The 26,438-nt window shown below is 41.3% G+C and overlaps 1 long non-coding RNA gene across 1 annotated transcript; it reads right to left on the reverse strand.

Moving 5' to 3' along the window:
* Window positions 1–14,524: 14,524 nt before the first annotated feature.
* Window positions 14,525–24,754, reverse strand: LOC121360440. The gene is made up of 3 exons (XR_005956203.1): window positions 24,559–24,754; window positions 20,508–20,639; window positions 14,525–15,435 (listed from the first exon to the last, which is right to left on the reverse strand). It is a non-coding gene; the product is annotated as an uncharacterized LOC121360440 (long non-coding RNA).
* Window positions 24,755–26,438: the final 1,684 nt, after the last annotated feature.

Here is a 26,438-nt window from a genome sequence, read left to right on the forward strand (position 1 = left end):
CGGGGAAGGCAAAGTTTGCCCCGCTGCGGGGGAACCGAGAGCAGCTCGGAACGGTGCCGCGTTCCTGGGGATCGCCAGGGAATTTCTGAGCCAGCGCTGCTTCCAGCGCTGTCGCTGCTCGTAGCGACAACAAACCGTATCGCCAAATGAATCACAGAATCACAGGATCGTTCGGGTTGAAAAGGACCTCTGGAGATCACCCTCCCCAACCCCCCTGCCAAGGCAGGGTCACCCACAGCAGGTGGCACAGGAACGTGTCCAAGTGGGTTTGGAGTATCTCCAGAGAAGGATACTCCACACCTTCCCTGGGCAGCTGCTCCAGTGCTCTGCCATCCTCAACAGGAAAAAAAAAAAAAAAAAAAAAAAAAAAAAAAGTTTTTCCTCGTGTTGATGTGGAACTTACTGTGTTTTAGTTTATGGCCACTGCTCCTTGCCCTCTTGCTGGGCCCCACTATTGCTGGGCCCCACATTCCTCTTGGCACCCACTTTGGAGATCTTTGTTTGTATTAATGAGGTCCTCTCTCTGTGTTCTCCAGACTAACCAGGCCCAGCTCTCCTCATAAGAGATGCTCCAAACCCTGATCACCTTTGTAGCCTTTGCTGAACCCTCTCCAGGAGCTCCTTGAGGAGCCCAGAACTAGACACGGGAATGGTGCATCCTAAAGTCTTCCGTTTCCCTAAGGTTTGCCTGGGTGAGCCATGGGGTGATGGCGTTCAGCATTCAAATGATACGGACATGTCATTAATGTATGGGAGGTGCGGGGTAGCTGGTCTTGGCAGCCCATAGTGAATTTTGGCACCACGGATAAATGGTATTAGGGAAGAGATTGTCCCTCTGTCACCCTGCTCTGGGGTGTCAAGGAATGGGTGAGAAAGGACTCTGCTTTGGGCATCAGCACAAGCAGGGCAAAGTGACTTGGCTGGCCAAAACACACTTGCCCAGAAGCAGGTGAAGGGCAGCAGAGAAGCCCACCCCACATTCTGAATGCCTGCCCAGTGCATGGTACCTGTGTCCCTGTTCCATTTCCAAGGCTGGTGAAGCTTAGTCTCTAGGAAAAGCTGCAGAGAGCAGCACGGTTCTGAGAGCCCCAAGTACCTAAAAAAACATGAGCTGGGAGCCTAATGCAACAAAATTAATTGCAGCTACTGCTTGTCTGTCACACACAGCCTTTATGACTCTGTAATTCAAGGCCCTCCTCTCCCCACTGTAGAGTATGGATCTTTTTAAAACTGAGGTTATCAGGTGATAAGATCACTGGAAGATCCTGGACTTTAAGTAAAACACAAGCACAACTCATGACAACCTGCAATCACTGCTTTATTTCACTGTAGCTTCTGTGCAGGAGATGTTGTAATGTAATCAATATTTGCACTTCTCAGGTTTGTTGCCCATAGATTGTATCAGTTTTAATGGTTTTTTTTCTTTTTATGCTGCAATATGCAAGGCAATTTTTAAAATTAATGTTCCCAAAGAATTTACTGTTCAAAAGACAAGAAAGTATGCAGATAATATAACGGGATCAGAAATGGGTTGCAAATTTACTGGAGATAGGAGTGGGAATTCTCTCTGCTCAGTCTGATGGCTACATGTAAGAAAGACAACAGTAGCAGCTTGGGGCTTTTCTTGAAAACCTTTTCTGTAGCAGTTGTGTGGCCGTGCTAGTCCAATTCTTCTGTTCTCCTCCAATATATAATCATGCTTTTTCTTATACATTTTTACTTCTTCTTCACCCTGTTTTGACATGTGCTATGTTCAGATAACTCTCATCAAAAATATTATTTGAAAATATTATAAACAAATTAGCATTTAAATGAAATACATTTGTTGTGCAATATTTTTCAAGTGTTTTCACTGTTTCATTTAATAGCTTTCCTGTGTCCAAAAATAAAATGTGTCCAAAAAGAAAGAAGAAATCATACATTTTGTTCAATTCTCTTTAAATCAGGATAGGATGACAAAGTATCACCTCCCATTAAATTCCTCTCCACAATAAAATTATCACTTTTAAGGGCTCTGGCTTCCTAACTTTATTTAAAATAAAAGAAGGCTGAGCAATCCAATACCAAGACAGGGATTTGCCATTGAAATACATAATATGAACCACAGCCATGCAAATGAGGATTCTGTCATACTTACATTGTTGCTGGGAACCAGAGGGAGCAGAGTTTTGTGTTCTGTTTGCAGAGCTCAAGCTCTCTATGAAGTACATGGAGCACAAGACTGGAATTTGTACCTCATCAGAAAACACTAATGATTTTTTCAGGGCCAAAGTTTAGGAGGAATAAATATATATTTTTATATATATATGTGCATATTTTCACATAAGTTTGTCAGGTTTCCCCTTAGTTGCTTCTCACCTTTTAACAATATTACAGGGTTTGGCTGTTACCAAACATGGTTTCGTTGTTAAACAAACACATTGCACAACCTCTGCCTCCAGCTGTTTGGTCCCCTGAGCAAGGCTCCCCCTCTGCACCTCCTCCTCACCAGCAGTGCTGGAGACGTGATTCACCTGAAACACAAGCAGAGACTCCCCTCCCCCCTAAATTGGTTGTTTTCTTCTGCTAGATCAGTTCCCCAAAATGGTTCACTGACTGGCTGCAGGAACAGCTGTGCTGGCCCAGAAGAGAGGGTGACCCAGGCTCAGCGATGGTACCCATCAAGTTTCATTTCACCTATTTCTCAAATCAGGAAGTGATCATGCCTTCCTGATCTGCACACTGCCAGTTGGAGGGAAAGCCTGTGCCTGCTCACAGGACTCCTTGTTTTCCCATTTTTGCAAAGAGCAGCCAAACATCAGCCAACCACAAAACACTTTAGCATATGCTTTATTATATACAAAGATCATGTACAACAAGAAATAGCTCATTATTTCCCTCCATTTACAATAGACTTGGGCTTGTCTTTAATTAAGTACAACACTTATTTAGGGCTTTAATTAGACTGTGGCTGCATAAGTTACATCTGGGGAAATACGAGTCAGGACTTCTTGGTTTTCTTTTCCCAAATGTGTAACCTGCTATACTGGGGATGAGAAAGCACTGCTTTAAAAAGCGCAGTGAATGCTACAAACACAGGTTTCTCTCGTTAACCCTGGACAAGAGCTGCCCTGGATTCACATTTACAAATCCCATCTCGGAGCACTTTCACTCAGGCCTTTTGGCTCTGCAGTAAATAGTGCAGCCAACTGACAAAACCATGGCCATTCAAGCAGCTTGTATAGCATGACACATTTGAGATCATCGTTTGGCAATTACTCTCTGTGCCACTGGTAACCATTGCTTTGGCACCTGCAAAATCTCCTGGTGGTTATCATCCAAGGCAACCAAAACAAAAACTAACCAAAGCTGTATCTCAGGAAAGAGAGCAATGTCTTCTGAAAACCTTTTGAAAATCTAAAAGTAAAACTAAAATGAGGTGAATGTAGGTTTTGTTGCTATGCAAAACACAACTTCATATTCCATTGTTTATTGACCTTAAGATGAAGGTTCCTGACCTTCTAATTGCTTACTGACAGCAGATGTCTGTTTATGTGCCTTCTTAAAGTCAGGTGCTACATTCAAAATAAAAATTTTCAGATTTAGACTTCTGAGTTCATGTAATTGCAGCTGAATTCCACAGAAATTATGGATTTTACAAGAACCTCGTTAAAGTGCCCTTGTTACCCTAGCTATCTTCACATTTACTTTCTTGACCACCCTTGCACATTGATCATATTATTTCACACAGCTTTCCTGAGAGGCCATAACATTTTTTTGTATGTGGCTGAAAGTAATTTAGAGCTCAGCAACAACTACTAGTCCTTCCAATAGGCATCACCCAGTGTTTTTCAAGGAGTAGAAACTTACAGAACTGTTCCCAAGATACTTCTTTCTGTCATTGAAAAGGTAACTCATTTAAACGAGCATGTTCCACAACAAATCACTATTTCCACTGAATTAATTTTAAGCAAAATAATAATTAATATTCCCCCTGGTTTAGACTTTACCTAATGATTACTTATAATGGTTATTTTGAAACAATTTCAGCTCAAACATTTATTACTTTTAGCACCATAAGTGTGTAACACTCATATTCAAGGTCTAAACAATTTATTTTGGATTACAAAGTAATCAAGCCAGTTCTACATATTTTTTTTCCATTCTTACTTTGCATGTATTTTTTCAAGTGGCAAACTCCCTGTTCTTCTCTTCCATTCAACTTCTTAGTCATTGCTTGCTTTTTTTTTGAAGCAAAAGCTCATTGACACAACGACAGCCTATCACAACTCCTGGACAAGATTCCCATACATCCAGTTATGTAAATGCATGCTGCACTCTTCCTTAAATAAATAATGACAATTCTTTTCTTAGACAATGACCTTACATTTGATGGTCTGTGTGGATAAACAGGGTTGTTCTCCATGAGGATCATATAATCCACATATAAATCTACGAGTTAAAGCTGACCGGACTAGCACAAAATTCCCATGTTTTGCTTCTGTCATTTTGGATGTCCTTCTTTCTAGCCACTCACAATCAAGGATAAAGAAATTAAAGGCCCCAGACTGTAATGCAGAATTTCACATAGGTTTCAGCTATTGAGTTCTTAGGGTGATAATAAAATATCTCAGCTAGTAACACAAGTTCCGCATCCTAGTTATGGAATGGCCTTGGATTCTTCAAGCTGGTATGTACAACATCCAGCAACCTACAACCTTCTAAATTGCTGAGGGAGGCATGTGTCTAATATCCTAGCCCTGCTAGGGACAGGGAAAATACTTCTGAATGGGTGGGAAGATGCTTTACCTATGGATTAATGTTTCACAACTAAAGCTTAATGATCGTTACTCAGGTCCAACCAGCCCATGTCCATATCACAGCCTGGTCTGCAGCCTCTCCTGCCTGGCCACTCCTCTGGAATGAGGGGAATGTGGACACCAAACCCCTGACAGTGTAGGAGGGAGCAGCACTCAAATCCTCCATCTACTGGGACAGTACTCTAAATACGAGGTTCTTAAATAAGGAACAAACATCATTACTGCCTCCCTCAGTGGCTGTATTTTTAAATGAAGAACCCAAGGCTCTGCATGTCATGTTGATTCACCCTGTCAGCATGCTCAGAGCTCAGCTATCAAGTGCTCCCTGGGAAGATGAACTGGGGAATACCACTGCTTCCCGTTTAGGGAATGTTCCCGGGTCTTCAGTCCTGGCAGGGTAGAAGCACACATACAGAAAGAGCTCCCTCAGCACACAGGAAACTTTTCTGATAACTATTTGTTTCTCTAAAAATTTACAAGGCAGTTTATCTTTTTTTCTGTTTGGTTTTTGGGTGGGTTTTTTGGTTTGTTTTTTTGGGTTTTTTTTTTTTTTTTGGTTGGTTGGTTGGTTTTTGTTTTGTTTTGTTTTGTTTTTTATTTTTTCCTTTATAAATCTTAATTTTCAGCCTACTCAGCTGTAGACACGCAGGTTTCTATAGACTATGGTGGGCATTAGCACAAGTTTCATTGTATTCATCCAGTAAAAAAGTTAAGGAAAGATCAGGAAAGACCCTCACAAATGACTATGACTTCCATAGTAGGATTTAATTACAGCTTCTGGGTTTTTTTTTCCCCAATAAAGGATTTTAATAGGATCTTGTAGGATTTTTATAGCCTAAAATTTTCATGCCCTCAGCCTGTTTAAAGATTTTTTTTAACTTAATAGCTCTCAGTCTGGATTACACAAAACTACTGAGTAAAAGGTGTAGAAATTTCCTCAAAAGGAACTGCATGTATGTTTACATTTTTACATTCCCTGAGTGGTTGCCTCTCTTTTATATCCAGGTATGTCCTTAATTTTCTTAAATAGATGTCAGTTTGGTTTGTATCTTACTACTGACTGTAAGATATATGCAAAAAAATTGATACAAAATATTAATGACGTCTGCATGGTCAGACTCACACCATCTTGTATTTTTCACCTGCATATAGAAACTAAATGCTTTCTAAAATATATTTTTGAGCAGAAAATAATGTATTCTCCATGTTACTTCAATGATCCATGGTTTCTGACCACATTTACTGAATGTAACAATAGCAGTTTTGTAAGTCAGAAGGCATAAGAGAAAAAAAAAAAAAAAAAAAAACAACAAAAAACCTGTTTTATTTTCTTGTCATGGTTTTAGTCAGCAAGCCTACTTTACCTAAATGGTACAGAAGAATGCTGACAGTTGCAGATCATTTCACCTGACATATCTGACTTGTTTCATCTGAGCATAGTGCTCATTTGGGTGATCAAAAAGTTTTCATTTCAATAATTAATTCTGGGGAGGTTACCTACCAGAAAGAAAGAAAAAGGCAGTTTTTAATATAGATATATATACCCCTTTAGCCCTTTAAGACCCCTTTATTGCTATTAACCTTCTTACAGATGCATTGAGGGTGGTTGTGGCTGTTGTCAGTGGCTGCTCTAGACACAGCTGTAGGCCAACCTCCAAATAAATATGCAACTTTACTCTTTGTATATTCACATGAAGGACAATATTAGGCTCCAACAGCACATTTGGCACTGAAAAATCTATCACTTTATATATTCTAATGAGATTTCCAGTCCCCCTTGTCCTGAGAAGACCAACCGAAAGCAAAGTCATTTAATATGTTCAGCATTTAAAACTGATCTTGTCAACAGATTTGACTGTGACTCTTCCTCATCATGTTTGGTATATAAAAATGAAACCCACCTAATAATAAAGTCAGCTTAGTAACCTTTACTACTGCACTATGAGGCACAGCTCATGCAAAGCCTTTAAATGTAAAAACAGGGACAGCTGGGGTGAAACATAAGATTGAAAGGATGACACATTAGCTAAACAGGAGCCTGAGGAGATGAGACAGGGTCATAAATTGCATTAGTCAGGTTGTTTGAGAAATGATCTCCAGTGGCATTTGCTTCTCATGGGGAATTTTCATTGATGATCTTTAGTATTCACTGGTAAAACTTTATTCAGCTTCTTATACTATTGCAGATTTGGTAAATGTTTCCAAAGAAAACCATCCTCAGGGTCAGCTTTCCTGTCACAGAAATGAACATGCAGAAGCGAGGGAGTGCTACACTAGCTAGGACTCCATGCTAAAGAGCTACAGCAAGGGTTAACTTTGGAGAGGGAAACTCCATAGCTTAAAATGGAGACAGGAGCTGAAGTGGTGAAATTAGGCAATGCTTTTGGGGAACTTGGGAGCAGCGGCCTCCTCAGAAACACTGTGTAAGGACTGACAGCAGGAGCTGCTCAGAACAGCAGTTCATGCATGTTTCATTGAGGCACACTACACATGGGCACACTTTGCAATTTAAAACAAGCTCAATATAGTATTCCAGAGAGTCAATGAAACAAGAAAATCTCCAAAGGCAAAAACTAAATGGAAGTGTTCTTTATAAAAACAGACAAAATTGAGACAGTAAAATAGTTCATCACATGAAAAAGATGGAGACTGATTAGCTAAGTATGAAGGCAGAGAGAGAGGTTTATCATCAGTAGCTGGTCAGCATTACAGGGACGTGATGTCTCATACACTTAATTTAGTTGTCCATGGAGAAATGTGGGCAAAGCTGTTCATTCTGAGGGCTCACTCTACTTTTGTTAACCAAGGCTGGGAGATGGAATAGCTAAACAGAGCTCAGGGATGGCAAAGCATTAACTGTAAAAGGACACAATCACAAGAGGGACTGTGGGAAAACCCCACACTAAGATGGCAAGCAGCTCTCTGCACCAGGTTAGGCAGGCGACTGGTGTGGAAGCTGTGCAGAATGCAGCCTGGGAAGTGGCCAGGATACAGTGTTCCACCACGCTGGGAGCCTTTGCAAGCACACCTTCATGGCCTGTCAAAAAGTTACAATGCTGCACTGGAAATACGAGTTCCATACACATGGTGACAGAGCGAGAGAAACAGGAAAAGACACTCGGGACTACCCATCCCACCAACTCTGTATCTACAGTAAGGTGAAAAGTTCAAGTAAACACATCTGTATGATATGGGAGTTTCATTGCTGTTGTTTTTTTCTTTCAGCTGTGTGATAAAAAATAATTCAAATTTTTCTTTAGTGGTCACCACAGAGGAGACATGTGGATCAATGTAATATGTTGTATCGTGCTTTTTGTTTTATTAGTAGGTTTATGGTTTGATTTGTGATTTGGTGGTTTTCCTTGGTGCTGTTTTCCTTTTGTCTCCGCCTTTTCCCAGTTATTTCGTCAGCTAGTTTCTAGTTTCTATTTCTCCGAACTTTACCCGTTTATTTAAACCATTTTTCCTCCCTTGGAAGTTTATTGGTTCACTATTGTTTTCCCCACCTAGGTTTTTTACTCCCAACTCTCCTGACTTGTTGGAAGTTGTGCCTTCCCCTGACTTTCCCCCACATATAAGTCTTTGTTTGCCCCTTGATCAGGGTCCCAGGAGAGGAGAAGGGGAAGTTTGCCATCAAATAAAGTTTCCCTGGGACCTGTGTGCGCTGCCTGTGTTTTATATTGTGCCAAAACAATTGACAACTGGGATTCAACGGAGCTCCAGGGGGAGCCTGCCGCCCCCTCCCCTCTTGTCATCAGCTAGCCGGGGAAAGAGAAGCAGCAGTAATAGACAAGAACATCTTTGTGTAAGGTTCAAAAGGTGTATTTACTAATTCACACAATGACACAAAAAGTTTGGATCTTCACTAGGTGAATTTAGTGGAAGGAAAACTTTGGCTCTCGGATCTTTACTTTAAGACCAGGTTTTATGGATTGTAAAGTCAGTTTGACTCAAGTGGTCATGGATTTGATGACTCATCTAGAAAGACTCTAGATGAAGGCATCTATTTCCTCAGAATCAGTATTGATTCCTAGATGAAGGAATCTGTTTTCTCAGAATCAATGTTGCTTCTTCTGATACATTCAATTTTGATCCATTCTTTACGCCTGCTATATTTTTTAAAGTGATCTAAACTCAGGTTCATTAATGCTGTGTTTTTACTGACAGTCACATCCCTAAGACTGCCACAGATGACCAGGAGAACCTATAAAGGCCAATGGAGATTCTTAACTTTCAAAACCACTATCCCCCTGCTTCTGTGTAGTGGAGCTTGGACCCCAGCTTGTCACTCCGACTGCAGGGAAGCACTCTGCCTCTGTCAAGGCATGCATTTCCTTCTTGGCTGCTTACAACTGCACATATTTCAAAACTGAAGAGTCTTCCGCTTTCTAGCCCTTCCAGGCTGACACCCTCATGACAAAGCAGGAAAAGACAAACTAGGGAAGTGGATGGCATCAACCCTTCTATTATTACTACTTAGGAAGTTGCAACACCTTCTGGTTCTGACGCAGCTATCATGCACCTGCACCAACTAAAAACACATCTGAAAGCCCTTCCATGCACTTTTCTGGAACCTTTCAAGACACAAGCAGTACAAAGCCAGCTCATTGCACCAACTGATAATGGACATAGGGTTTGCAACCTATATAAACTTGTATCTTCCTCCTTGTCTTTAAGGCACTTTCCCTCTGAACTACAGTGCTGTAACTTCAGCCCAGCTCTCTGGGGAGGCTGTGTGAAAAACATGCATCGTGGTACAAGAGCAGACAGCACATATAAACTGCCATGGCTGGAACAGTCCTGCTTTCTCTGGCTATGCAGCAAAGCACTGCAGCCCAATGCCATGAGACCAGTTCTACTTGCCAGGAAACAGAGAAAAGACCGTAATTTGGAGAAAACCATAACTATCGGTGTTGTTACTGCTTTTAATTGCATAAGTTACTATTTGTGTCTGAGTTTAAGGTGAGAAATTATCAGAGTTTAGCTATAGGCCTGCTTTGTTAACATCTGAGCCATCTAAAACTGGATTTCTTACCTTGCCAAGTGGAAAGCTGCAGCAAAACTACTGTCATGTTGTCACACATGGAGGTACCTCTGCCTCCTCCTATAATGTCTCTTTACTGTTTCAGCTTGGAAGAGCAGAATCTCTTAGTGGTGAAAAACATAAAAACCCCAATCCCCACATTAAAGAATTCATTTTACTAGGATATATTAACTTGTAATTAAAGACTCAAGCTATTGCACGACTGTGGCAATAGTTTGTTTGAAAAGACTGTCTTTCTCGAATGTGTGCATATGTTATGTTGCCATTTAGGTGGCGCCACTTTTTGCATAAAATTTACTTTGAATAATTACAGGCAGTTTTGCAAAATATATATTTGTAATCTTTGGTACTTGCTTGCCAGATATTTTTTTCATTTGGTTCAGCATGTTTGTAATAGAAGTCTGTTGTCTGTTATATGGGGCTAAGAACTGACTTCTGAAATACAGAAAAAAGTCCAGAAGTCTCTGAAAATTCTTTATTTATTTCCTCCTTCTGTTTCTAGGCCCTTCACAATTTGCTATCACATGTTTGCCAGGGAAAACCATCCCTGCAGAAAAGCAGCTGCTGGGGCTGTGTGTACATGACTCAGATGCAAAGTCCAGCAATTTTCTTTAAAGTGCTGACAAAAGCTGGTTTGGGCCAAGAAAGAAGACACTGTGCTGAGGCACGTGCAGGTGCTCCACCCCTGCAGGCCAGCTGTGGAAGGGACAGGACAGACAAAACAGCTGCAGAGGTTCTGCCTCTCAACAACCTCAGCACAATTTGCAAGGCTGTCCCCCTCCTTGTCCTTGGGCTGCAAGAGTGGCTAAGCTGCTTTGTTCAACGAATAAACACAAATTATGGATAACAGGGTACCTGTGTGACAAGTGAAGTAAACTGGGGACTTCTCCCATTTGTAAGCAGAGTAATTCAGTGGGAAAATTCTAGTTCATTGAGTTCACATCATGCAGTTCAGAATACCTCCAGGTTTGGATTCTGTTGAATCCAAGGTAGAAGTGAAACCTTTCCATGGTTACTGCGGACAGCTGAGAGCAAAATCTGTCCCATGTGTTCGGCATTTCTGAATCAGAGCCACCAGCTGTATCCTGGATGACGGAAACCTCTGCAAACAGCTCGTGGCACAAAACATGGGATATGCCAGCTTTGTGGGCTTCAAGGGGAGCCAGGGTAAGTTTGCTGGATCATATGGGGCACGAGGAAGGGAGGTAAGCACAAAGGCCATCAAATGTGGGATATGTGGGGCATTAACAGGGCAAGAAACATAACAGAGAAGGAAAATTATGATCTAACATACTGCAAATCATTCTCAGGATTCAGCAACTTTCATGTTCAGATTCATATTTCATGGGCATTTCTCTTCTTCCCATTTCTTTAGGTGCCAAAAATGTCTACTATTTCCTCCATGTTTTATTCTCCATTTCCCCTTTCCCTGTGCATTGTTTCTTCCTGTTTTCTGAGTATTTGCTCAACTCAGTTTCAAAAATGGTCTTTTTTTCTAAGTACCAGCTTGTAAAATACAGGAGCCAATTGTTGCTCACTCTCACTGATGTAAAGATAGATCTAAAATTGAACTGAAAATGTTGCATTGGCTGAGCTTTTTTCATGTTCAGACAAATCTCATTATAAAACTATAAAGAAGAATTATCCTGCTGTCCTTCCGAGATGCATAGTTTAATTAATACTGGATATATTTAGTTTCCAGAGTGCCTCTCCCACACACAAAAGCCACAGTAAAACAGGAATATTCAGTTGCTGCATAATAGGAGGATATTTATAAAAACAAAGCTACATTAAGCAAAGCATTGTTCATTTAGATGCATGAGTTGAAAGATGTAATTAATTCTAACTTTAATGTGAACTTGTATACATTACATGTATGATTAAGAACCAATACAAATAGCTAAATTAGATTTTTAACTTGACTATGCCGAGTTTGTAACCCAATTGTTTTGGTAGGCATCCCAGGCCTGGTTTTACTAGTCTGTTACCTCTACAACTCCTTGGCTTACAACAGCTCTGCATGGTGTACAAGGGAGGTGTTATCTGCATTCCTTCATGTGACTAAGTTACTCTGCCATGAATCTGCTGTATACAAATTAAGATGAAGGACAAGATTCTTGAGTCCACCCACAAGAAGGAGTAACTCATTTAAACAGACAAATAATTCAGACATAGCTTGAAGGGCATTTTGAACTAGCACAGACATGTTCATTTGGTGACAAATACTACTCTAAGATGTACACACTCCTACATGATCTCCTACATAGGAGAACTCTAGCTAATTAATTTTTCGGACTATATTTCTTCTTCAGCTTACAGAGTGGTGGGAAATGCATGGATGTGACACAAGAAAAATCTTTTTCAGCAGGAAATAGGTCAAACTTCCCAGAGGAAAAACATAATCTGGCCAATAGATGATTATTACATTTGGTGGGTATTATAGTCAAAGCATGGTGCAATGCTCATCCCACAGAGATGAGTTGTACAGTACAACTAGTCCTTTTTATTTCATGTTTGAATTTCTACATAGCAAGAAGAGCTAATGAATGGGCTCTGCTTCCTTCACACTGAAAGCTTCTGCCTCCATGTTTTGGTTTAGGGCAAGTTTGGGAGATAACCCCCAAAGGGGCTTTTCTACGAAAGCAGATTTAATTGCTTCTCCCCTCCCAACTGGTTCGGGAGAAAATATCTTTTTGCCAACACTTCTTCCAGTTATGACGCTGGTCTTTATAATAACAGCTTCCCAGCTTTCCAGTGCCAACGCTGGCCAGCTCCCAGTGAGACCTGTCTTGCAGCACTCCATGGTGACGTGTGAGATATGGCAACAGCTTATCTGACATGTTCTTTAGGCTTCAAAGGTAATACCCAATTTAAAATATACAGAAATTTAACCCTAGCCAGCACCTAAGCACCGCACACCCACCACTCACTCCCCCTCAGTGGCATGGGGGAGAGAATCAGAAGGGTAAAAGTAAGAACACTTGTGGGTTGAGATAAAAGTTTAATGGGGAAAGCAAAAACCATATGCACAAGCAAAGTGAAACAAGGAATTCATTCCCCACTACCCATGGGCAGGTGTCCAGCCATCCCCAGGAACGCCAGGCTCCATCATAAGTAACTTGGGAAGAGAAAGCTCATCAGTCCGAACATTCCCCCTTCCCCTGTACAACAGCAGCCTACACTTCAGGTAATTGAGAACCTTATGCTCTGCAAAAGCATAATTAGTCTGAGGCTATTGATATTTACAGCTTGGGAAAATCTCTTCACCCAGTTTTCAGAGAAGAGCACAACTAAGCTTCAGTGCTGAGGCACCATTCCGAGAAACATGTGGAACAGGCCTTCCACGCAATGATCAAGCCGTCCCCACTAAAACAAGCAGGTGGTTCAGGAGATCTTAATCTACTTGCATTTGTGAGTTGACATTTAAGAATATTCTCTCCCTTTAAAACCATCAATCAAAAGTATTTACAGAATCATGACTCATGATTCTATGAATCAAAAGTATTTGCAGATTTAGGAAATTGTCACTAAACAGACCTGGCCAGGAACTGGATTTTTTGTTTCACAGAAATTTTTTCCCCAATTTGAATTTTTTCCCATTTAAACCAAATATATTTTGTTGTTCTGTTGTTGCAAAAAATTTCCTAGAATTTAGATTTCTTTTATTCTTTTAAATAACACATTTCACATTTAAAAAATTTGTAAAAATGGTCAAAATATTCTTTGCTGGACTTTTTAATGCTTTATCAGTTCTCCTTTGAACAGACTTACATCAACTTACCATATTCTTCAAAGCATTTCAATTTTGACAGAAATAATGCTGCATTAAGAAAAAGAATCTCTAAAAAGATACACTAATCCCATCTGCTGTACTCATCACACACCTTTCTATTTCTTTCCCTAAATTTACAGTTCCTAGACAGACTCATGAGCACTCAGAAAAGAGGCATGAAAATGATAGCAGACATTCTGGAAAGCTTTAGTTCAGGATTTTTTTTTTTTTTTATGGCTTCATCAGTTATTTCTTTAAAGATATTCTTGGTAATATTGCTCTAGTAACTATTTATATCTGAATGAAAAATGCCAGGGAAAAAAGAAAACCCAGCTGTGCTCAAGTAAATGTTAAAATCCATAGCAGCTTAGAGAGCCACTGCAGAGCAGTGACCCACTGAAATGAATCCCTAAGAAGCTTCTTCACCTCCCTTCAAGTATTTTCTTTATGAGAGGAGGTTTTTAAAGCACTCATTACAAGACAGAAATATTGGAGGTCTTTTGCATGTGCTTATCCAAATGTACCACAAGAGCTACTCTTGGATACAGGCACATCTCTGCCTAGCTCTGTAGACTTCAAACTCTTTTCATGCCTGCCTTTACTTTAGCACATCAGGTTCTGTCTCTGTGGGGAGGGTGGCAGTGAAGCTCCTGATACAGCATTTCTTGATAAATAAACTAAATTCATGAGATGACTTGAATCAAGGAGCTTTAAAACCATCACCAATTTACAAATATTCACTGTTCTTTTAAAGGACTAATTGTTTAACTTGTGACTTTTATTTTAGCTTGAGGAGTGGCAGATAATTTTTTGACTTGGTCCAGGGATTAGACATTCAGAATACACTGGAAATCTCTCAATTTACCCAACTCAATTTAAAAAGATGCATGTACAGCATTTATGTAGTGTTTTGACAGACTTTATTTTCTGCTTAAGTGATTCAGTTTCCCCTGGATACATATGGCCCTCTCTTTGTTATACATAACTGGAATTGCACAGAAAGAAGATGAGGTTATTGGTTATTGGCTAAGTTGCAATACATGAATTGAACCAGTAATTTCAAACAGCCTTCAATAAATGAAATGTTCTTTAAGCAAAATCTGATTCTCGGCTACTTTAAACATTAGTCTACCAGGCTAAATGAGAACAAAACAAAGTAGTATCTATTAATAAAAATAAACACTGCTGACAGCAAAAGGAACAATACAGCCATTACAATCAGAAAAGACAGTATCCTTCTGACTTCTGCACCCACCAAAGTTTCAGAATCAACTAAGTTTTATTTGTCTCAATTGCTGTGAAGGAGCTGAGCAATTTTATCGGGTGAGAATGATGACTACTAAAGAATTAGACAATGAATTTCAAGATCCAGATACTTAAAGCATCCTGTTTGAATAGAAGTTTCATAAAAACTAAGGAGATGGAGCAGTGCAGTGCAAAAGGACATCAAATTGCATAATTTTCATCACAAAGATGCAGGAGGTGAGTTCCCACCTAGAGAATTGTCAAAATCAGTCAGTGCATCTCGAAGTCTCTTGGTGACTCCCCTGAAGTGCAGTTTTGGGTAGATCCAAAACTGTGATGTTTTGCATATCTGAATCCTGTATATGGATGAATACACACCCATGGCTTCAAACAGCTGAGCAGCTCCATTCTCATAGATCCAAGTGGCCAGGCTCCACATGGGCAGCCTGAGGCAGCTGTGGGGACAGCACGTGGCAGGGCAGAGGGGCTGCAGTGCTGGAGCATGTTCCTGAGACCACTCTTCATGTGCAAAGGCAGAGTCGGTGCTTTCTGAATGCAGATGCTATCACCCACAGCTGACAAACACAATTGGAACAAAGCATTAGTCAGAACTTAATGTCATGTAATATGCTTGCTGTAGCATGAACAAGAAGATCTCATCCCAAAATGGCAGATACCTCGTGTACAATATTTTTGAAAAACAAAAGACAGGTGTTAACAGAGAAACTGTAAGAGAAGAGAAGGGATGGACTGATACCCCAAAGAAAAGGTGGAACTGGTGGCCCCCAATTCAGGCATTGGGCTCACAAGATGTTCCAACTCACCATGCTTTCTGCAGCAGCTCTGGAAGAGACAGAGCACAACAGCAGGTGGAAACTGGCACCTCCCTCTCCATCTGTGCATGGCAGCCTGTCAGGAGAGCTCCCAGCCAGCCTCCAGCACTGAAAAACGGGGACCACCAAGGCACGTCCAACCCTCGCATACTGCAAAGGGTGTCTGAGACAATTCTCTCTCTCCTCCCTCCACAAGCCTCCCCTGCAGGGTGGCACAGAATACCTGAAACAGACTTCTGATCAGGAATTCCCTGTGAGATCCACTTCCTCTTTGTGGAGTACTAAAGGGATCTTTGGAAATTAGAATCTTAATTTTGTTGACCAAAATTAGTGACCTATAGCTAGGGAAAGTGAAGTCCTTATCCTTTTCTCAAAGCATTTCCCATGGGCCAAAGTAGAAAATTCTCTAAGTTTTTTTATAAAAAGGTTTCTAATAAATCAGTATTTGATATTCAGCCAAATACATTTACATAATTTCTAAAAACACTGAGAAACAATACCTTCTTTTAATAGGAATGAAAGGCAGAAGCAAGCCCAAATCCCCATGTTAAACTACAACTTCTGGTCACTTCTGGAGTTTCATGGTGACAGTGTATCTCTTCAGTGAACAATTATCTCTGCTGTTAATAAAACGGTTTAAAAAATATTTAAGCTATTCTTTAATATTTGAGTTGCAGATGCTCTATTGTACATAGATGTACAATAAAAAGGGTATAATCTCTGTTTAGGAGATGTTATAAATCAAATGAAGTTTCCTAAAAAGAAACAAAATATGATGGTAAGCCAGTTTTAAATACTATCATGGTTCTAGTGTATTACTCTCTACAGAGGACAGAGGCAGCTGTTAAAAGCATCTTTGTTTATTGTTAACCAATGAACTTAGCAGGGGGAGGGAATCCTGTCACAAGGCAGGATATAAGGAAGGAAAAATAACAGTGAATTTTTGTTGTTGTCTTTATTCTGTAATATTTTGTATAATCCAAGTAGCTGATGATGCTATTTTCTTGGCAGCAGAACAAGGAGCTATTGTAATTAGGAGAGGCCAGGCCATTTTCACATGAAGCAGCTTTCTGAAACGCTACGGCAACATTCAAGGTTGGGACAGAAGACTGCAGAGAAAGCCCAAACAAGGAAGAACAGAACTGGACACACTGATATTTCCAGGCTTCTCACAGGAAAAGTCAGGCAATGACACTCATTGGTCCCACACACTGTGTGCTCTGAAGTTGTGATGATGTTACAACTCAGAGCAGGACAAGATGTGAGATCAGCCACGTCTGATCCTGTCCTCTGCATAAACCCTGTGAGACAAGGGCGACGGCAAGGCTGGGCCTTCACTGCCTCTACAAAAACTTTTTAATCAACACACGAGGAAAAAGGCAGTCACCTTGCTGAAATATAGCATATGGAGAAATCAATAGGATATATTTATTTCCCAGTAGTCAGACACCGCGGATATATCTCTTTTCTCATTATTGTCTCTGTCCCCTCCCCCTTCCAAAATGAAGGCATTTGTAAAATTAGAAAGGGGGAGGGCAGAGAAAATCAGTAGATAGGTTTCTCTGTAACTATGGTGTTAAAATTGAGACAGTGTTTACCTTTGTAATCTTTTTGTTTAATGATACAGCTTAACATAGAATGAAATATATCAAATGCAGTACTTTTGATGCTTTTTATAAATGCATTCTCCTTGGGGTTTTTTTGATTGTGGAGTTATTTCAAGGTTTTTAAGATGGCTGTACCTCGCTTGTGATCAAGAAATGGTAGTCAGCTACTTCAGGCTACAAAGTGATAAGAGAGGGACTCCTGCAGGAGGTCCAATCTTTTTAGTCCAGAACACTGAGATATTTATTAGCAAATGTGAGAGATTAGCAATCTAGTTTTCAGCACTGAAACCAGGTGTCTAGAACTGTCTGAAGTAAGTACCTGACTTCAGGATAAAAACTGGTATTACAGGTTCTAGCTTGACTTCCATCTGGTCAATTCTTCCCCAGACAGAATCATAGTATTGTTAAGGTTGGAAAAGACCTTTAAGATTTTTGAGCCCAACCATTAACCCAGCATTGCCAAGGCCGCCATTAAGCCATGTCCCTCAGTCCCACATCTATGCATACTTTAAATACCTCCAGGGATGGTGATTCCAACACTTTCCTGGGCAGCCTATTCCAATGCTTAACAACCCTTTCTGTGAAGAAACGTTTCCTCACACCTGATCTAAACCTTCCCTACAAGAAGCACCTATATACAACACTTCAATGTCCTTCTTGTAGTGAGGAGCCCAAAACCGAATGAACACAGGATCTGAGGTGTGGCCTCAGCAGTGCCCAGCACAGGGGCACAGTCACTGCTCCTGCTGCCACACCACTGCTGATCCAGGCCAGGTGCCATTGGCCCTCTTGGCTACCTGGGCACAGCTGGCTCATGTTCAGCCACTGCTAACCAGCACCCCCAGATCCTTTTCTGCCAGGCAGCTTTCCTGCCATTCTGCCCCCAACCTGTAGCTCACTGTACACTCTTTAAGGCCGTGTATAGACAGTAATTTATGGCCCAAAAACTCTGAGCTTTTTCAGCAACACAACACCACAGAATTTATGCAAAAAATAGTATCAAAACCCCTTGAAACTTATGAGTCTGCCTGTTACGTACCCTCTTTGTGTAATTAGCATTATCATTAAACAACCTAGAAATCCAAATTCCAAACTCTGAGTGCAAAAGACCCACAAACAAGATTCTTTTCCACGTTGTTAAACAACATCAGGCAGTTCCTGTGGGAGAATCTTCTCTCCCTGCACTGGGCTCTGTCCCACCCTCAGTTACAAAGCACTGATCTTTTTAAGCATTCTTTTTTAAAAAGTAATTTATCCACTACTCCACCTATAGAAAAAGCATCGCAGAGACTATGGCAAACATTTCAAAATTTCATAAGAATTTCCAGCATTGCCAAGGCCGCCATTAAGCCATGTCCCTCAGTCCCACATCTATGCATACTTTAAATACCTCCAGGGATGGTGATTCCAACACTTTCCTGGGCAGCCTATTCCAATGCTTAACAACCCTTTCTGTGAAGAAACGTTTCCTCACACCTGATCTAAACCTTCCCTACAAGAAGCACCTATATACAACACTTCAATGTCCTTCTTGTAGTGAGGAGCCCAAAACCGAATGAACACAGGATCTGAGGTGTGGCCTCAGCAGTGCCCAGCACAGGGGCACAGTCACTGCTCCTGCTGCCACACCACTGCTGATCCAGGCCAGGTGCCATTGGCCCTCTTGGCTACCTGGGCACAGCTGGCTCATGTTCAGCCACTGCTAACCAGCACCCCCAGATCCTTTTCTGCCAGGCAGCTTTCCTGCCATTCTGCCCCCAACCTGTAGCTCACTGTACACTCTTTAAGGCCGTGTATAGACAGTAATTTATGGCCCAAAAACTCTGAGCTTTTTCAGCAACACAACACCACAGAATTTATGCAAAAAATAGTATCAAAACCCCTTGAAACTTATGAGTCTGCCTGTTACGTACCCTCTTTGTGTAATTAGCATTATCATTAAACAACCTAGAAATCCAAATTCCAAACTCTGAGTGCAAAAGACCCACAAACAAGATTCTTTTCCACGTTGTTAAACAACATCAGGCAGTTCCTGTGGGAGAATCTTCTCTCCCTGCACTGGGCTCTGTCCCACCCTCAGTTACAAAGCACTGATCTTTTTAAGCATTCTTTTTTAAAAAGTAATTTATCCACTACTCCACCTATAGAAAAAGCATCGCAGAGACTATGGCAAACATTTCAAAATTTCATAAGAATTTCTAAAACTGTACTTAACTCTTGTTCCTTATTTAAGTAGAAACAAACGAGAAAGAGAAATGAAATTAATAGGTATAATTAAGGCTTACACAACCCCTTCTTGCACTTTGCTGAAACTAAAAGTAATGATGGTGCCACCAAAACTCTGAGATCTAGCCATCCCTTCCCAAACCCATACAATAATATGTTGGATCTTTATAAATAAGTGCAATTCTGTATATGTAAACTTTTTTCCGGAACTCAAAGAAAGCTACAAATATATCATGGCATCCTCCTAACAGAAATGATCATGACAAGGAAAATAACTTTTCCAAGAAGTGGATTTGTACTTTGGAAGCCTTTTCTGCAAAAGTGGATGACTAAATCTCATCTCATACCAACAAAATTTCTCACTAAAAGCTCATTTCTTGAACTTTAAGGTTTCCACTAAGCTGTTCTAGACACACACATAATATGCATACATACAGTTTTTTCCTCACTCTCACATAGAAGAAAAGGAGAATGACATTTGAAGAATTTAAAATCAGCAGGCTCTGAGGGAATATGACAGGTACCATATTATCTGAACAGTACAGCTCAGACTGGTCCATTCACTTCTCAGCCACATTTGTGGCCTGCCCTTCCATTCAAACCACTGCTCAGAAACGTTAACTGTCCTTGAGACAAATGTTTAAATACATATCATCTGACAAATTTGCAGATTTCAGCCATCGCAGAAATAATTTTGAATCTCCTGTGATTATTTACCTCCTCTTTGTCGTAAGTTTTCATGATGCCATTAATGCAAACCAGAAACTAGAGAATTATTCAGCACAGATGGCAAAGCAATAAAAATCTGGACATTTTTCATGTGAATGTCTATCTTTGGACCTATTTCCTAAGCATATGGAAAAGAAACCACTACACACAGCAGTATGGTAAACACTCTCGATAGCAGTAATTGACTATTACTTGAGTACAATGTTAGGGATCATTTGACATAAAATACATGTCTTAAAATAGGTTATTTACCTTGGCACCACACTTAACTCATTCTGCTTCAGCTGGTACAGTAAGGAATTAATCTGCTGGTTTTAGATGTCTTCAGTGTTGAGGCTTGAGGTGGTAATCTCAAGGAGGAAACATTTGAACCTCTTATTTCAGCTGAAAAAAAAGCAGGGTTTTAATCTATGGGAATTGAACTTTTATACAAGATAGGCTTGGACTAAAGAAATTAAATGCCATGCTCCTAAAAGAAAAATATGTCTTGCTTTATGAATGAGCATGTATTACTATTATTTTGGAATGAAGAAGAAGGAAAAAAAGAGGAATCAGAAACCATTTTAGGCCAGAAACTTAGAGCAGTTTCCACACAAAGAGAACTTAGCTAGAGCAAGCAGCACTGTAGAGATAGCCAATTAACCTGAAACTGGCTGGTCAAGTGTGAGAAGTTTATATTAAAGGCATCCATGGCAGGAAGAAACAGAGTTTTACCCAGCTTACCTGTTGAGAGCCAATTATTCCTACCATACTCTTGCATTGCCACTTCCATTAGTTCAATGGCTAAATTAAAGCTAGTTCAAGCATTGATAACTCCAGTTTATTATTTCTAAATAATTTCTTAACATCTGCTTTTGAGATGATAATGCATCTTCACAGTTGCAACTCCTACACATTCTCTCTGGTTTTAAAAAGGAAATGGGGATTAGTCCAGACTTGAAAAGGTCCCTCAAATTAGGAGGTATCTGTTGCTCCAAATCAAGAGGCATTTGAAATACATTTCTAAGAAAACCAGATTATTTAGCCTTTCAAGTTGCAAATTACAATTTTGAAGAGGTTGTTACAAAATATCTTGTAGGATATTTGCATATATACAATCTCCTTCTATCTGGAAATTATTTCTGATTGATTCCTGGTGTTATAATAGTTTATTGTGCAGCTATCACATTATTTTTTTAAAAAAAACCTCTAGGAGAACTCAGGAACATTTCTGCAAATCATGAAGTATTTAAAATTTTTCCAGCCATTCAGCCCAAATAAAGCTGAACTTCCTCTGAAATTATCACATAGTTACATTTCTATAGTATTAGGCACAACTGTGTTTTAGGAATCTCTGAAAGTGAGAGAATTGAGACAGTGTTACTGAACAGAAATTATGTTATAAACAACTACAACCTTCTAAGGCAGATTTCATCAATAACTGGAAAGGAAAATTTTAAAAAACATAAAACTTTATAGGAATAGTCTTCTCAGACTCTTGTGTACCCATATGATTGCACCTTTTCTTGGGCAGCTAAAACTGAGCACACAGTTACTGCTGGTTCTCTGTCCTAACACAGCTCTCAGAAGACCAACAAAGTTTTTGGAGCTGATTTTTCCAAGTGCCATTCATCTGAAACACAAATGTCTGCTATGCAAGATTTCTAAGGAGTGAGCCTGTAATATCTGATACAAATCTTGCTACAGATGCAGAAGAGTAAGATCAGAGACATCCCGTTGAGTCAGGGTGCCTGTAAATGCTCTCAGAGCACTACAGATCAGGCATGAACACTTGAGCATCCAACAGGACTTATGTGCTCCCTGAAATAAAAGCTGGCCAGCCCCACAGCTCCTCTAGAAAGCCATCTTTCTAGGGTGCTCATTGTCAAATTAGTTGCCCCTTAAGGAGTAAAATTATATGCCTCATAATCTATGTTTATCTTGCTGCTACATAATCAGGCTATTAACACCATCCACTCACACATTCTTTGAGATTTGGGACAATCCACAATTACTCCGCTCTGGCTGCTCTTAGGTTTTGGAGTCACTTGTTCCGTATTAATTACATCACGTGAGAGAAGGGTATGAGTAACCTCTTAGTAACACTGCCCTCAGTACCCAACACATGCACAGGGCCCCAGAGACAGATTAGGGGTTTATGGCACAGTCTGACTGACAGCTAATAGTGCTACAGTTTGGAAATTTCTGAGCTAGCGAAGGAAGCAACACTTCATTTACAGTTACCGCTCACTTCAGCTTTAAGAAGTACTCAAGATAAAGAGCATTATATAAAATCTCATTATTACTCTCCCTCTTCCTACATTTGAATTTCATCCCTTTTATTATGTAATTCCCTTTGCCTGTGCTGTGTCTCCTCTTCTGCAGGTGACAAGAAGAACAGGAAGAGGGACTAGTGATGACATGTAAATGGTACCTAAAGAGGTAAGCTTGAAAGCACCAGGCATAAAATTGTTCTTTACTGGTGTCTTACACATCTTTGCTTCTTGCCATATTTCAAGCAGCAAATGCAACCACTTAATAATGTTCCTCAGCTTCTGACCAGTAAATTTAATAAGAATGTTAGAGTCCCTTAATTTGATTTGCAGAGTCAGTATGAACTGGAAACAACTGAAAAATACAAAAGTGTGATGGATTTTTCCTCTCTGTGCCACTTCCATATCAAATACACTTACCTGTAACAGGTTGTAATTTTCAGGTCATATTTTAATAACCAAAGGAACTCTTTACACCATCAATGATTTCTTATTAAGATGTAAATCAAGAACAATCTCTGGCAGAGCCTGAAAGCAGTTTCTTAATTAGTCAGGCTCCATCTAACATCTGACAAGACCTCCTTCATCATACGAAACTGACTTTAAAATTATCTTAAGAATTCAGATTTTTGGTCAGCAGTAAAGGGCTAGAACCATATATATAAGCCATCAAAATAATACGGTAATTTTTAATAGTCACTGTAAATCACCATATATTCTCCTTAACAACCAAAAGTGTGAATGAAGTTTCGCTGTTTAATCTCTATTCTTTAAACTCGTTCTGACACCTGAATTCCTTTATATGCTAAAATGAAACGCCTCATGCTAGACAAGCAGAATGGTATTTCACTGACTCAAGAGTCACTTCTAACTGCCCACTAGTTTAGTTTTTCTTCGTGCTTTCTCTCTCAACCACTTCCTAGCTTTCGCAGTATCTCCCTTCATCTTTTAAATATAGACCTTTGGAAATGTAAGTCTCTAAAGCATCTCTGGTGATGACATGATTACCACATCTCACCTGTTGCTGCCATCATGTGGTCCATAATTAACCTTCAAAGTGCTTTGTTGCTATCTCAGCTTGAGTAACAGAATCCTTGAGACAAACACCACAGCTTGCGTTCATTTTTAGAGAGCTTGCTTTTCTTGCCATCAATAACAGATTTACAATAAATTATTAATACCTCTATCCCTTTCAGACCTTCATTTGTATTGAGCAGAACTTTGCTAAAGCAAACAAATATCTAAGGTCATGCTGAGGCAGAACCATATCTTGTGGCAGCATCTTTACTATTTTTTCTCACACATTTTGGCAGGCTAACCTGTCATGCTATGGGTACAGGCACACTGAGAAAACCCAAAGAAGGTAAACCAGGTTTTCCACCTGTCTTCCACCCATGTTCCAAAGAGAAAATATTTTAAAGAGGCTGAATATACAGATGAATATAAAGAGGCTAGTCCTGATTCAGTGAATTTCCTTACCAAATTCTCTATTTCTCCAACTTCAGCAGGACTGCTCATTATCTTAATTTAAAATTTAAGCCTGAGGAGATTTGTTTAAAGGAACTAATCCAGCTAAATACACTACCATGAGGAATTTACACAAGCTAACTCTCTATATTTGCATCTCCCTGAGGCAGTATTCTAATGGCACCATAGTAAAAGAGTGTTATTGCCTCACAAATCTGACATCTTCAGTGCTCTAAATAGTTTTAAAAAAACAATTATAGGTCAGTAACCATCTGACTAAAGCTGATAATGGGTCTGGAACACCTCTCTTATGAGGAGAGACTGCAGGAGCTAGGCCTGTTCAGTCTGGAGAAGGCTGAGAGCGGAGCTCATCAATACACACAAAGGTCCAAGAGGTGCCAAGAGGTTGGAGCCAGACTTTTCTCAGTGGTGCCCAGCAACAGGACAAAGAGCAGTGGCTATAAACTAAAACACAAGATCCATCTCAACATCAGGAAGAACTTTGCACGAAGGGTCGCAGAGCACTGGAGCAGCTGCCCAGAGAGGGTGCAGAGTCTCCCTCTCTGGAGACATTCCAAACCCACCTGGACACGTTCCTGTGTCCGCTCCAGGTGACCCTGCCCTGGCAGGGGGTTTGGAGCGGGTGATCTCAGAGGCCCTTCCCAACCCGAACTACCCTGTAATTCTGTTCTTCGAAACGCACACTGCTGCCAGCTACCGAGCCCACACCGCGCTCCTGCTCCGAGCGCCGCACGGGGCTCGCAGCGAGCCGGGCCCCGCTCCCTGTCCCGCGGGCGACTGCGTACTGAGGGCGGGGACGGCACAACCACCCCCAAAAGCAGGGCACTCCCGGCAGGAAAAGGGAGGCCGGAGAAGGGCGGTCCCTGAGGAAAAAGGGCGGTCCCGGCCCCACAGCGCCGGCCCGCGCCGCCACCTCGTGGCGGAGCATCAGCCGGCCGTGGGACGGGCCGCGTTTGGGAGAGCACGCCCGGAGGAAATCCAGGGCAGCCGCGTTACACCGGTTTTGGGCGAGCTCTGAGCCAGCTGAGGCAGTGGTGGGGTGCGGTGGTGCCCTCACGCTGCTGGTCGGACCAGCACAATTTGGGACTCGCTGCTGTTCCACCCAACACCTGGTTGGTAATTTCCAGGGAGCACACACTGCCTCACCCACTGCAGTGTTTTCCCGGGGATTACTGAGAGGCCTGAGAGGCAACTATATTTGTAGTTAATGCCGTTAGGCAATCCACCTTTTCCAGAGGTGAAGGAAATACTTGCCCACTACGGATTTAAGGCTTTCATAAGTCAGGTCAGGCTCGGTGTTTTATAGCCAGCCTTGCGTGCTGTAAAGGTGAACACGATCACTGATCAGCTTGTTTGGGGTGACAACGCCCTGAACACAAGAGAGCCCTGGTTCACCCGTGTCCTTGAGCCCTGTCATGGGGCTGCCATGGCAAAGCCCTCCTGTGCCACTCCTTCATCCCAGCTCAGCACCTGGACACAAGCCGTGGCAGTACCTGGGAAGGAAGGCTGAGGGAAAAACAAAGACAGAGCTGAAGCCTTTTCTTACGGCTGGAGCAGTCATGTGCTACCCCTGTGCCCAGGTGTGGCCCCTGGTGCTGGGAGCAGCTGTGCTGCGTTCAGGATGGCCACAGCCGCAGGCAGGCCCTGTGTGTCCTGCCGTGCCCGGGCAGGAGCTGGGTCTCTCACCTGCCCTGTGTGTCCTGCAGTGATGTGCAGGAGCTGGGTCTCTCACCTGCCCTGTGTGTCCTGTCGTGATGGGCAGGAACTGGGTCTCTCACCTGCCCTGTGTGTCCTGCCGTGCCCGGGCAGGAGCTGGGTCTCTCACCTGCCCTGTGTGCCCTGTCGTGATGGGCAGGAGCTGGGTCTCTCACCTGCCCTGCTGAGCAGCCCCGGCCTTTGAACCCCCGGGTCTCACCCCAGCTCTTTCTTCACAAAACCACGGTTCCCATTGGAGGTAACACCAGGGACTGGAAACAACTGAACTTTTGCTTGGTATGGGAAATCCTGAGTAAGCTGGTTTTGATTTTTGGGTGGTTTTTTTTTTTTTGTTGTTGTTGTTTTTGGTTGTGTGGTTTGGGTTTTTTTGGTTTTTTTTTAAAGACAAACAAAACAAACCTTTGGTTTCATTTATCTGTATGCAGCTTCAGTAGTCTACTATATACTTACTTGTTGTAGTGTGTTTTTATACTTTATAATGGTTTTGGTTTTGTATCCTCTTATTTTTCCCAAATGGTTTACCCCTGATTGTACCCCCTCTCTCTACCTGTGTAATCCTTCTCCTTTGTTGAGAACATCCCCAAATCCCTGCCCTGGCTCTGTCAATTACTCAGCATCCCATTCTTTCTATCTAGAACTTTCAGTCCAGGTCGTCGAGTGATTAGTCGGAGGCCAGGGGTCAGCCCCTCAAGTGCTACCCCATATGCTATCCCAAATGTCCATTCCC

The sequence above is a fragment of the Pyrgilauda ruficollis genome, unplaced genomic scaffold, assembly GCF_017590135.1.
Source record: "Pyrgilauda ruficollis isolate IOZ18807 unplaced genomic scaffold, ASM1759013v1 scaffold50, whole genome shotgun sequence".
Lineage (NCBI taxonomy): Eukaryota > Metazoa > Chordata > Aves > Passeriformes > Passeridae > Pyrgilauda > Pyrgilauda ruficollis.